The sequence below is a fragment of the Hordeum vulgare genome, chromosome 3H (assembly GCF_904849725.1).
Source record: "Hordeum vulgare subsp. vulgare chromosome 3H, MorexV3_pseudomolecules_assembly, whole genome shotgun sequence".
Classification (NCBI taxonomy): domain Eukaryota; kingdom Viridiplantae; phylum Streptophyta; class Magnoliopsida; order Poales; family Poaceae; genus Hordeum; species Hordeum vulgare.
The window spans coordinates 94,360,074-94,372,111 of record NC_058520.1 but is presented as its reverse complement, the minus strand read 5'-3'; positions in this window follow the sequence as shown (position 1 = coordinate 94,372,111).

Below are 12,038 nucleotides of genomic sequence, written 5' to 3'. Positions count from 1 at the left end.
GAATAGCTGCCTCACGAAGTCGAGCAGCAGTCGCCTCCCTCTCATACTCCTCTGCCTCTCCTATGGTTATGTAGTATCTTCGTTTTACCTGAAAGTCAAAGAAAGCAGGAGAAGGAAGCGTAGTATGGAAAACACGCTGTCGGTTAAATATCAAGCGGTATAGGAGGGATCCATGATCTCTCTCAAGGAACTGGTAGCGTGTTAGAGCGACACGATCAAGGTAGGCTATACGGAGAGGAGGGTCTTCTGGACGGATGGATACTCCAAGAAAATTTGCTAAGCGTGTAGCATAAACTCCACCAAAGAAATCCCCCTTGCTAGCATTTTTATTCAGCCTCCTTGCTATTATAGCTCCCATATTGAAGCTCCTGTCACCTGTTACTGCGCTCTTAAGGATACTAAGGTCGGAAGCGCATAGGTGACAATGTGCACCCTTGCCGTTAATGCACCTACCTATGAAGAGGGCAAGGTAGTGCAAGGCAGGGAAATGGATGCTTCCTATGGTGGCTTGCGTGATATCTCCGGTTTCTCCAACAGTTATACTGGAGACAAAGTCTCTGACCAAAGACTTAGAAGGATCATTAACACTACCCCCATCGGGTATCTTGCAAATCCTATTGAAATCCTCCAGATCCACGGGATAGGATTTATCGTACATATCAAACAGTATGGATGAGTCACGGCCAACTGAAAATTTAAATCTACGCATGAAAGAGGCAATGAGCATAGCATACTGTTCACATTTATCTGAGAGGAATTCTTCTGACCCGGCATTGCGGACAAGTGTATCAAATTCATCCTTGAAACCTGCTTCGATCATGAACTCATCGGAAGACCATTCACATGGTTGTACCGGTGCATCTCTTAGTTGAAAAGGTTCGGGCTCCAGAAAGGAAAGACGAGGACCCTTCTTACTCAAGGAACCACCATGAAACTTCCTCCTAAACATAATTTCCTTTTGCTGAAATTTTTGAAGTTCAAGAGAAAAGTGAATGAGAACCATCCATACCTTGTAGCAACTACTCCTACTAGTGCCTAGAGACCGTATCACGCGCTAAAACTACTTGGGACCAGCTAAAATCAAACTTTCTAGCTCAAGAACAGGGTCACCAAGGTAGCAAGAGTTCGCGAAGGATAAAGCACTAGAGCAAAAACTAATTGGACCAATGGAGGAGTCACTTACCAAGGAGTAATTTCCCCAAAACAGTTCGGAGAATGGTGCTTTGAGCAAGGAGATCGAGAATCACAGCCAAATGAGCAAGAACACGGGTTTGAGTTGTGAAACAATTTTTTCTGGAGGTGAAAGAAGAGGCTGAGAGCTGGAATGAGTGGAGGGGGTGCTTGTGGGCCCCACAAGCTTGCACCCCGCCACCAGGGGGTAGGTGGCGGTGGCAGGGCTTGTGGCCCACTGGTCTGGACCCGAGGACAGCTCTCAGGCTCAGAAATTTTCAAAAATTCCAGAAAAAATCATACTAAATTTTCAGGACCATCGGAGAACTTTTATTTTCGAGGTATTTTTCTCCCGGACACTAAACAGAAAACAGGAAAAACTAAACTAATTCTATCATTTTTCTTCTAAGCAAAATAAAGTGAAAGCTCAAAACAGAGGTATGTGACTCTTTGATTCTTCCGTTTCATGGTCATCGAAAGAAATCTGTCAATGGGGTTGATCAAGTCCTTATGACAAAACCTTCTCGAATCGCAAGAGAGAACGAAGAATTTTCGAATAGCCACTAAGTCACCTCAATGGGGATATGTATCTCCCCAACAAGCAAATCATACTTCATCTTGACACGAGGAATAGGGAATTCAAAGCTCCCAATGAGAATCGATGAAGTCTTTTCGATAGCATTGATGCAATGTACTTGATATCGTTTCTTTGGAAAGTGCACTGTGTGCTCATTACCGTTGATGTGGAAAGTGACATTGCCTTTGTTGCAATCTATAACAGCCCCTGCCGTGTTTAAAAAGGGTCTTCCGAGGATGACAGCCATGGCATCGTCCTCGAGAATGTCCAAGATAACAAAGTCTGTTAAGATAGTGGTGTTAGCAACCACAACAGGCGCATCCTCACAAATGCCGATAAGGAAAGCACTTGATTTGTCGGCCATTTGCAGAGAAATTTCAGTGGGTGTCAACTTATCCAATTCAAGTCTACGATAAAGAGAGAGCGGCATAACACTAACACCGGCTCCAAGGTCACATAAGGCAGTTCTTACGTAGTTTCCTTTAATAGAGAAAGGTATAGTGGGCACTCCGGGATCACCAAGTTTCTTAGGAGTTCCACCTTTAAAAGTGTAGTTGGAAAGCATGGTGGAGATCTCAAGATCTGGTATCTTCCGTTTATTAGTCACAATATCTTTCATGTACTTGGCATACGGAGACATCTTGAGCATATCAGTTAACCGCATCTGCAGAACGACGGGTCTTATCATCTCAACGAAGCGCTCAAAATCCTCATCATCCATTTTCTTGGATGGCTTAGGAGGAAACGGCATAGGTCTCTGAACCCATGGCTCCCTTTCTTTACCATGCTTCCTAGCAGTGAAGTCATTCTTATCGTATTTCTTAGGTTGTGGGTTACCAGGATTAACCGTAGGTTCAATCTCCACATCCTCATCATTGTTAGATTGAGCATTATTATGAACATCACTGTTCATATTGTCACCAGGTTCATGCTCATCACCAGATTGTGTTTCAGCATCAAACACAGAAATGTCATTAGGTTCTTCAGGTGTGACAGTATTTGGTGAACTGGTGTGTAGGCTTCTATCATCCTTCTTCTTCTCCTTAGGATGACTAGGTGTATCAGCATTGATTCCTTGAGAATCTTGTCAATTCTCTTAGGATGACCTTCAGGATACAATGGTTCCTGAGTCATTTTGCCTCCTCTAGTGATGACTCTGACAGAGTTGTCATTTAATTCATTGAGCAGGTCATTCTGAGCTTTAAATACTTGTTCTACCTGAGTAGTAATCATAGAGGCATGTTTACTCGGAAGCTTCAGATCGTTGACATTTCTGTCTACACAAGCACTTAAATGGCTAAGCATACGAGTACTTTGTTCCAAATGTCTACTAACATAATCATTGAAACTCTGTTGTTTGGCAACAGAGTTGTCAAATTCATCAAAGCATAAGCTATCAGGTTTATCAAAAGGAATATCACTCTCATCAAACCTACGCAGAGAATTCACTTCTACTACTTGTATCGGGTTATCGAGACCATGGATATCTTCGATAGGTGGTAGATTTTTGACATCTTCAGATCTAATGCCTTTCTCTTGGATAGATTTCTTGGCTTCTTGCATATCTTCGGCACTGAAGAATATAATACCTCTTTTCTAAGGAGTTGGCTTAGGAGGTGGTTCAGGAATAGTCCAAGCATTATCGTTGATCAAGATGTTATTCAGTAGGGTCTCAGCTTGTTCTACAGTTCGTTCCCTAAAAACACAACCGACACAACTATCTAGGTGGTCTCTAGAGGCATCGGTAAGTCTGTTATAGAGGATATCAAGTATCTCGTTCTTCTTAAGAGGGTGATCAGGCAAAGCATTTTGTAGCTGGACGAGCCTCCCCCAAGCTTGTGGAAGACTCTCTTCTTGGAGTTGAGCAAAGTTGTATGTTTCTTGCAAGGCAGCTTGCTTCTTATGGGCAGGGAAATATTTCTCACAGAAGTAATAGACCATCTCCTGGGGACTACGCACACATCCAGGAGCAAGAGAGGTGAACCAGGCTTTAGCGTCATCCTTTAGAGAGAAAGGAAACAACTTAAGGATATAGTAGTGGCGGATCTTCTCCTCATTAGTGAAAAGGTTGGCTATATCGTTTAGTTTGGCAAGATGGGCTATGACTGTCTCAGACTCATAACCATGAAAAGGATCAGGTTCGACTAGAGAGATTATCTCAGGATCGACAGAGAATTCATAATCCTTATCGGTGATAAAGATAGGTGAAGTGGCAAACTTCGGGTCATATTTCATCTTAGCTTCCCGAGATTTTTCCTTCCACGTGAGAAGTAATTTCTCAATGTCATAGGCATCCTTACACGCAAGAAAATCCTCAGCTATCTCTCCCTCCATAACGTAACCCTCAGGTATATCAGGCAATTCATATCTAGGAGAGCTAGATCTAGCAGGAGCAAAAGCAGGTTCTATCTCAATAGTATCAGCAGTATCAGAAGCATCACGAGCATTGGCAGTAACTCTAGCAATATGAGCATCAAGGAATACCCCTAGTGGAACATCAGGCAAAGTAGTACCTCTAGCATCATCAGGCAAAGCAGTATCAGGCATAGCATCTCTAGCAGAAACAAGCATAGTATCATCAGGCATAGCATCTCTAGCAGTATCAAGCATAGCATCATCAGGCATAGTATCAAGCATAGCATCTCTAGCAGTAGCATCATAATCATCATCAAGCACAGGCGACATATCAAGATTTCTAGCAGGAGGTGATGTCGCAAACTTACTCATAACTGAAGGTGAATCAAGTGCAGAGCTAGACGGCAATTCCTTACCTCCCCTCGTAGTTGAGGGCAAGACTTTGGTCTTCGGGTCCTTCATATTCTTCATAGTGATCAGCAGATATAAATCCCAAGTGACTCAGAGAATATAGCAATACCTCCCCGGCAACGGCGCCATAAAAATTCTTGATGTCAACTGTTCTTCCCCTTTGCAACGGCACCAGAAGAATGCTGTCAGCACTCTCAGGTAATCGAAACTAGAAGAATGTTGTTGATGGCCCACAAGCGCATGGGATCGCAGCAGTTTTCGAGGGTAGAGTATTCGACCCAAATTTGTTGATTCGCACGACGGGAGGTGAGAGAATACTCTCAAGTATTAGCAGTTGAATTGTCAGATTCAACCACACCTGAAAGATTAGTATCTGCAAGCAAAGTAGTAACAACAAAGTAGCGAGAAACGGCAGTGTAACGAGCAATAGCAGCGGCAAGGAAAAGAAGTAGTGACAACAGTAGCAAGTAGCAACAGTAGCTAATGACAATAGTAGCAACAGTAGCAGCAGATAAAGACAAGTAACATCAGTAGCAACAGTAGTAGCAGCAGCAGAGAAATACAAGTAACAGCATTAACAACAGTAGTAGCAGCAGTAGAGCAAGACAAGTAACAGCAGTAGCAACAGTAGTAGCAGCAGCAGTAGGACAAACTCGTAGGCAATGGGTCACTGATTTGTTTGGATGATATTCATCATGCAACAACTATAACACAGAGAGATATGTGGCTAGCTCCCGTTCGTCAATGTGATGTAGGCATGCATTCCGTGTGTCGTCATACGTGCTTAGGGAAAAGAACTTGCATGATATCTATTGTCCATCCCTCCCGTGGCAGCGGGGTCCAAAAGGAAACTACGGGATATTAAGGTTCTCCTTTTAATAAAGAACCGGACCAACGCATTAGCACTTGGTGAACACATGAACTCCTCAAACTATGGTCATCACCGGGAGTGGTTCCGGTTATTGTCACTCCGGGGTTGCCGGATCATAACACATAGTAGGTAACTACAACTTGCAAGATCGGATCTAAAACACACATATATTGGTGACAACATAATAATTTCAGATCTGAAATCATGGCACTCGGGCCCTAGTGACAGGCATTAAGCATGGCAAACTAGTAGCAACATCAATCTCAGAACATAGTGGATACTAGGGATCAATCCCCATCAAAACTAACTCGATTACATGATAGATCTCATCCTACTAATCACCGTCCAGCGAGCCTACGAATAGATTACTCACGAACGACGAAGAGCTTCATGGAATTGGAGAGGGAAGAAGGTTGATGATGACGATGGCGACGATTTCCCCTCTCCGGAGCCTAAGACGGACTCCAGATCTGCCCTCCAGATGAAGAACAGGTGGTGGCGGCGCCTCCGTATTGTAAACGCGGCGAAAACTTCTCTTTTTTATTTTTTCTGGGACGAAAGTGAACTTATAGACCTAAGGTTGGGGCGGCAGAGCCGTGTGGGCCCCACAAGCCTGCCCACCGCCACCAGGGGGTGGTGGCGGAGCCAGGGCTTATGGCCCACTGGCCCACCCCCTCAGGTGGAACTTGGCGTAGATATTTTTTATATTTTCCAAAACTGCTCCCTGTAAATTTTCAGGACGTTTGGAGAACTTTGATTTCTGCACAAAAACAACGTCAGTCCAGGTTAGTTCTATTCAAATCATGCAAATTAGAATCCAAAACAAGGGCAAAAGAGTTTGGAAAAGTAGATACGATGGAGACGTAACAGGGAGCAATCAATTAGTCTTCATCAAACCAACGCAATCAAGAAAGGTGGTCCATCTTGAGGAAGCCAAGATCATCGTCATCTAGCTCAAGAGGGCTAGGTGCAAGGTATAGGTTTGCCCTTGATAGGTTTTTCTATTTTAGGATATATTGTCGTTCTGTCGGGGGGGGGGGGGGCTCTCAAGCGAGTAGCTTGGCCGTATCGTTCGTTGAGAGCTCAAACCATTTTCACCCTTGCATCATATTTCTTGGTTCTTGTTTGGTGATTCTCTTTGTGAGTTGTAGAGCTATGGTCATCTTCATGACAAGCTCGAGTTCATCGAAAACGGAGTCCATATGCATCTTCTATGATGTTTTCAATGTTGGAAGTTTTTTCCGGTTCGTCATTCATAGAGGGTTCACATCTCTATGTTTGGATAGCTCTTGTCGTCCTGAATCCAACAAGCTTGAGTTTGCTCGATTCGGAGCTCGTATGCGAAAGTTATGGCAGTTTCAGTTCGAGAGCCGTTTTTCTCTAAACAAGCGGTAGTACCGCTTGGGCGGTACTTCTGCTGTGTACTAGCGCAGTCACCAACTTCTACTACGAGCGCCTACGGTAGTCCGAGCGTACATAGTTTTTTACTACCGCCCTCAAGTGATAGTATCGCAAAACCGTGTCTGGTACTACCATGCCGGTTTTTTGCACAGCCGTAGCCTGAGCGGAGGTAGACACGGAAGTAATTTTTTACTTACATGTACCTCGTGTGGCAGTTGGATACTACCGTGCGGTAGTACTCTAAGGGCGTGCGGTAGTACCGCTCTTGCGGTTCTACCGCTCGTTGTCCCGTGCAGTAGTTCCCCCCTCTACCACTACCGTGCATGCGGTAGTACCACACCGAGCAGCGGTAGTACCACTTTGCTCGGGCTGAATGTGGGGGTAACAGGTGGTTTCTTTCCCCCACTATATAAAGGGTGTCTTCTTCCCCATTGGACATCTATCCGTTTAGCTCGTGTTCTTCCCCCATTGTTGACCTTCTTCAAGCTTGCTAACTCTCAATCCCTCTAATGATTCTTGCTCCTTTTTGAGGGAAAAGAGAGAGGAGATCTAGATCCACATTTCCACCAATCAATTTCACCTCTAAGTGAGGGGAACCCCTTGAATCTAGTTCTTGGAGTTCTTTGTGTTCTTCTTTGTTCTTCCTCTCATTTTCCACCATACCATTAGTTGTTGCGGTGGGATTTGGGAGTGAAGGACTTCGGCACTCCATGTGCCCTTGCCATTGCATTTGGTGCATAGGTTTGAGTTCTCCACGGTGATACGTAGAAGTGAAGTTTGAGAAGCATATTCCCCTTAGGTACTTGGTACCCTAGAGATTGTTTTTCGTGGATGCTTTGGCGTCCTAGAAGCTTGGTGGTGCCTCGGAGCTCAATCATTGTGGTGTAAAGCTCCGGGCAAGCGTCGTGGTCTCCAATTAAGTTGTGAAGATTGCCCCGAGCATTTGTGGTCACCTTGAAGCCATATGCCTTTGTGGTGAAGCTTCGTGGTGTTGTTGGGAGCCTCCAATTAAGTTGTGAAGATTGCCCCAACCTTGTTTGTACGGGTTCGGTGACCGCCCTCAAGGGTCCCTTAGTGGAATCACGACATCTTACATTGTGCGAGCGCATGAGTAGATTATGGTGGCCTTAGTGGCATCTTGGGGAGTATTGTGCCTTCACACCACTCCAAACGGAGATTAGCATCCGCAAGGGTGTGAACTTCGGGATACATCATCGTCTCCGCATGCCTTGGTTATCTCTCACCCGAGCTCTTTACTTATGCACTTTACTTTATGATAGTCATATTGTTTCTTGTTGTATATTTTGCTATCACTTAGTTTTTTATCTTCCTTAGAATAAGTTGTTGGTGCCCATGTTTTAGGTTTTCTGCTTGACAAATTAAACGTTAGTTTTATTCCGCTTTTGTTCAAGCCTAAACCGTAATTATTTTAAAGCGCCTATTCACCCCCTCTATGCGACATCCACGTCTTTTCACTCTGCACCACTCCATGTGATGATCTACTCATCTTCTTGGCCAAACCAAATTTATAGATCAGAAAGCATACATAGCTATATGAAGTTACACATAATAAATCTCAGATTGGATTAATAACTTCCAATGAATAATAATCTGAATATAAACTCACAATTCATCAGATCGAGACAAACACCCCGCAAATATTACATCGAATAGGAAGAGATCATTGTAACAAAATCAAGATCAATATATATATATATATATATATATATATATATATATATATATATATATATATATATAATAATAGAGGGGGGTGAAGAATAGTTATTCTTCACCCGGGATGACGAATAGTCAATCCCTATATATATATTCACCTGGGTGAAGAATAGTTATTCTTCGCACCCCTCTATTTTCACATCAATACACCGTAATTTTATGTTTTAAATTTTTTCTTATTTCATATGTAGAAAATACCGTAAGAAAATATATAGTCACCATAAAAAATATTTTATATCACGTAAAGTTACAAACATAAAAACATAGTGTAAAATATACATGAAATGTGATTTTTCTGGTCTTATGACCTATATTTTTATTTTTTTACATCAAGTTTTACGTAATGAATCAATATTAATGTAACTATTGGTATTTCAAATGTAAATTGTTTATGAAACAGTCGTAAGGTTACCTGGGTGACGAATAACTTATTTTGCACCCTCAGTGATGAATGGAATATATATATATATATATATATATATATATATATATATATATATATATATATATATATATATATATATATATATAGAGAGAGAGAGAGAGAGAGAGAGAGAGAGATCTAACTACTTCTATGGACCCGTAGGTCTTGTAGGAACTACTAACACATCATGTGGGAGACATCAAGGTTGATGAAGATGGCCTCCGTGATCTATTCCCCCTCTAGCACAATACCAATACAACCCTCCAGATGTGATCGCAGAAGAACAGAGACTTCCAACAGTGGAAAATTTGTTTCGAGGCTCTCCTTAGGGTTTTTAGGATCTTTGAGATTGTATAGGATGAAGAGGCGGTACAGGGGACCCATAGGGGCACCACAAGGGCATAAGGCGCACCCCGCTGCCTCTTGCGGAATTTGGTCTCCATTCAAAGCTCCCAAATATTTTTTGTTAAGAAAAAATCGCCAAAAAGTTCCATCACATTTGGACTCCATTTGGTGATTTTCTCAAAAACCAAAAGCATGCAAAGAACAACAACTAACACTGGTCACTGAGTTAATTGGTTAGTTCAGAATAATAATAATAAATGACATATAAAGAATACAAGATTGATAAAATAATAGTATTAAATAGAACAAATTATAGATACGTTGAAGACGTATCAGTCACTCACAAGATGGGCATCGATACGGGGAAACTTAAGGAACTATCATTCCCGCCGTCGTTGCTACACTGACTTTACCGAGGACAAAAAAATTGAAGACCCTTAGAAAGATGAAATAGGATACCCAGATCCAATGTTTCCCCATCCTAGCCGCTACAACGGCCAGTGGAGCTCACAACGAAACCTGCGAGTGAGGAAAATATGTAGCCTCTTCTTTGTCGCCTCGTCTTTATCAAACCCCTAGAAAAAGTGCACACTGGGACTATTTGAAGTTCGCCTCATGGCACAATATTGAATACTCTACTAAATTTCACGTTGTTTCAATGTGAATATTTTGACGCAAACTTTCTAAAGGATTTGGTTTTCCCCTTATAGACATCTTGTCAAGGTGTTGTTTGTAGAACACAAAAATAGCTTGAAATATGTTAAAATTCTGTCTTACATGAGTGCATGTTTCGGATCAAGCCCCTCTTTCATTGTCCATATGAAATAGATAGGGAAGGGAAATGTGCTTTGGACCAACTGACATTGTACACATGTCGTGTTACATTTCGAGCGAATCCATCCTTTCACCTATGGACTTACGCTCGTCATTTGTATGAAAGTAGAAGCATCAAAGGTGTTGTGAGTCAACATAGCTGGTGGTAGCATATGGTACACAATATGTTACCTTGATGCACTTCACTTTTTCTAACTAAAACCCTTAAAACTGCAAAGGCTGAAAACAAGGGAAACTAAAGTGAAAAACCCTAGAATGAGGAAATTTAGACACACACATGGTTTCCTTGGAAGATGGACATGTTGAGCATGTATCACTCTCATCGGGCATAATTTCTACATATATGCTTCTTTTTGGTATGATAGCATAGACAACAAATTGTATTCACTTGCTGCTATAATATCATGGGCACAAGAATTGCATGAGTGGAACAAATTGATCCCATTTTGAACTTCTGCCACATAACGTGGCTTCAAGGGCGTCTCCTATTGTAAATCGTACATATATTTACATATTTTATTACGCAACAAGACATTGTGCTTTCCAGAGGAGCTTGCCTCAATTTCATCAAGGACGAAAAATGAATACCCCATGCCACATAGATATCAATACTCAGATGTAGGGTTCCCCATCCTCCTGCGGCCACAACTGGCTGACGGAGGCCACGGAAACTCGTGGCGTCAATTACTCATCTGGAAAAGCTATCCACCTCCTAGTCACCCCCTCTGTCGCAAACCCTAAACAAGGGATTCACCGGGGCAATATGGTGGTTTGCCTTGTGGCTATGTAACTAAACATAGTTGGTGGCAGTAGATGATGTGTCATATATTACCTTGGTGTAAATTACTTGAATTGATACCATTCTTGTAAAAGCCCTAGAAATTGAAAGAGCCAAAAAACAAACGAAATTGAGGCGCAAAAACCGAGAATGAGCAAAGTTAGACATGTGCATGGTTTCCTCGAAGGATGACACACGTTCAGCATAGAGCACTCCTGCCACGCATATGTGCTAGGCATGTGCTTATTTTTGGGGTGAAAACATGGACAATAAACTGTACTCATTCATTGTACCGTCATTGGCACAATGTTTGCATGACTGAAGCAAAATGATTCCATTTTGAACTTTAGCACGTAATCATGCTCAAAAGGTGACTCCTATTGTAAACTGTACATATGTTTATGTCCTTATATAAAAACATCATGCTTTTTTCGAGCAGTTTCTGAACCGTCCATCCATGTATACACGCCATGTCGTTTGGTACGAAGAGTTGCGAGCGAACTCTTCCAAAACCCAAGAAAGAGCAAATTTAGACACGCATAGGGTTTCCTCGAAGGATGAGACATGTCGAGCATGCAACGCTCCCACCAGGCATAACTGTTGTATATATTATTCTTTCCGGTATGATATCACAGATAATTTTATATTTACTTGAAGATGTAATATCATCTGCACAAGAATTGCATGACTCAAGAAAATTGATTCGCTTTTGAACTTTTGGATCGTAACATGGCTCCAAGGGCGTCTCCTTTTGTAAACCACACAAATGTTTTTTTTATGTAATAAGACACTGTGTTTTTCTCGAGGAGTCTGCCACAATTTCACCGAGGGTAAAGAAGTTGTAACCACAATGTGACATGGACCCGAACACTCAGCTGCAGGGGTCTTCCATCCTCGAGTTGAAGTAGCGTCCGACAGAGGCCATGGGAACTCCTGGCGTCATCATCCCAAGGGAAAAAGCTGGCTGCCTCCTGGTCATCCCCTCTAGCAAGACCTAGAGAAACGATTCACCGGCCGATTTGGTAGTTTGTCTCGTGGCATGGTCTTGAATAATAGACACAACTGCTTTGTTTCAATGCGAATATTTTGATGCAATCTGAAAGGTGTTGTGACTCAACATATCTGGTGGTAGAAC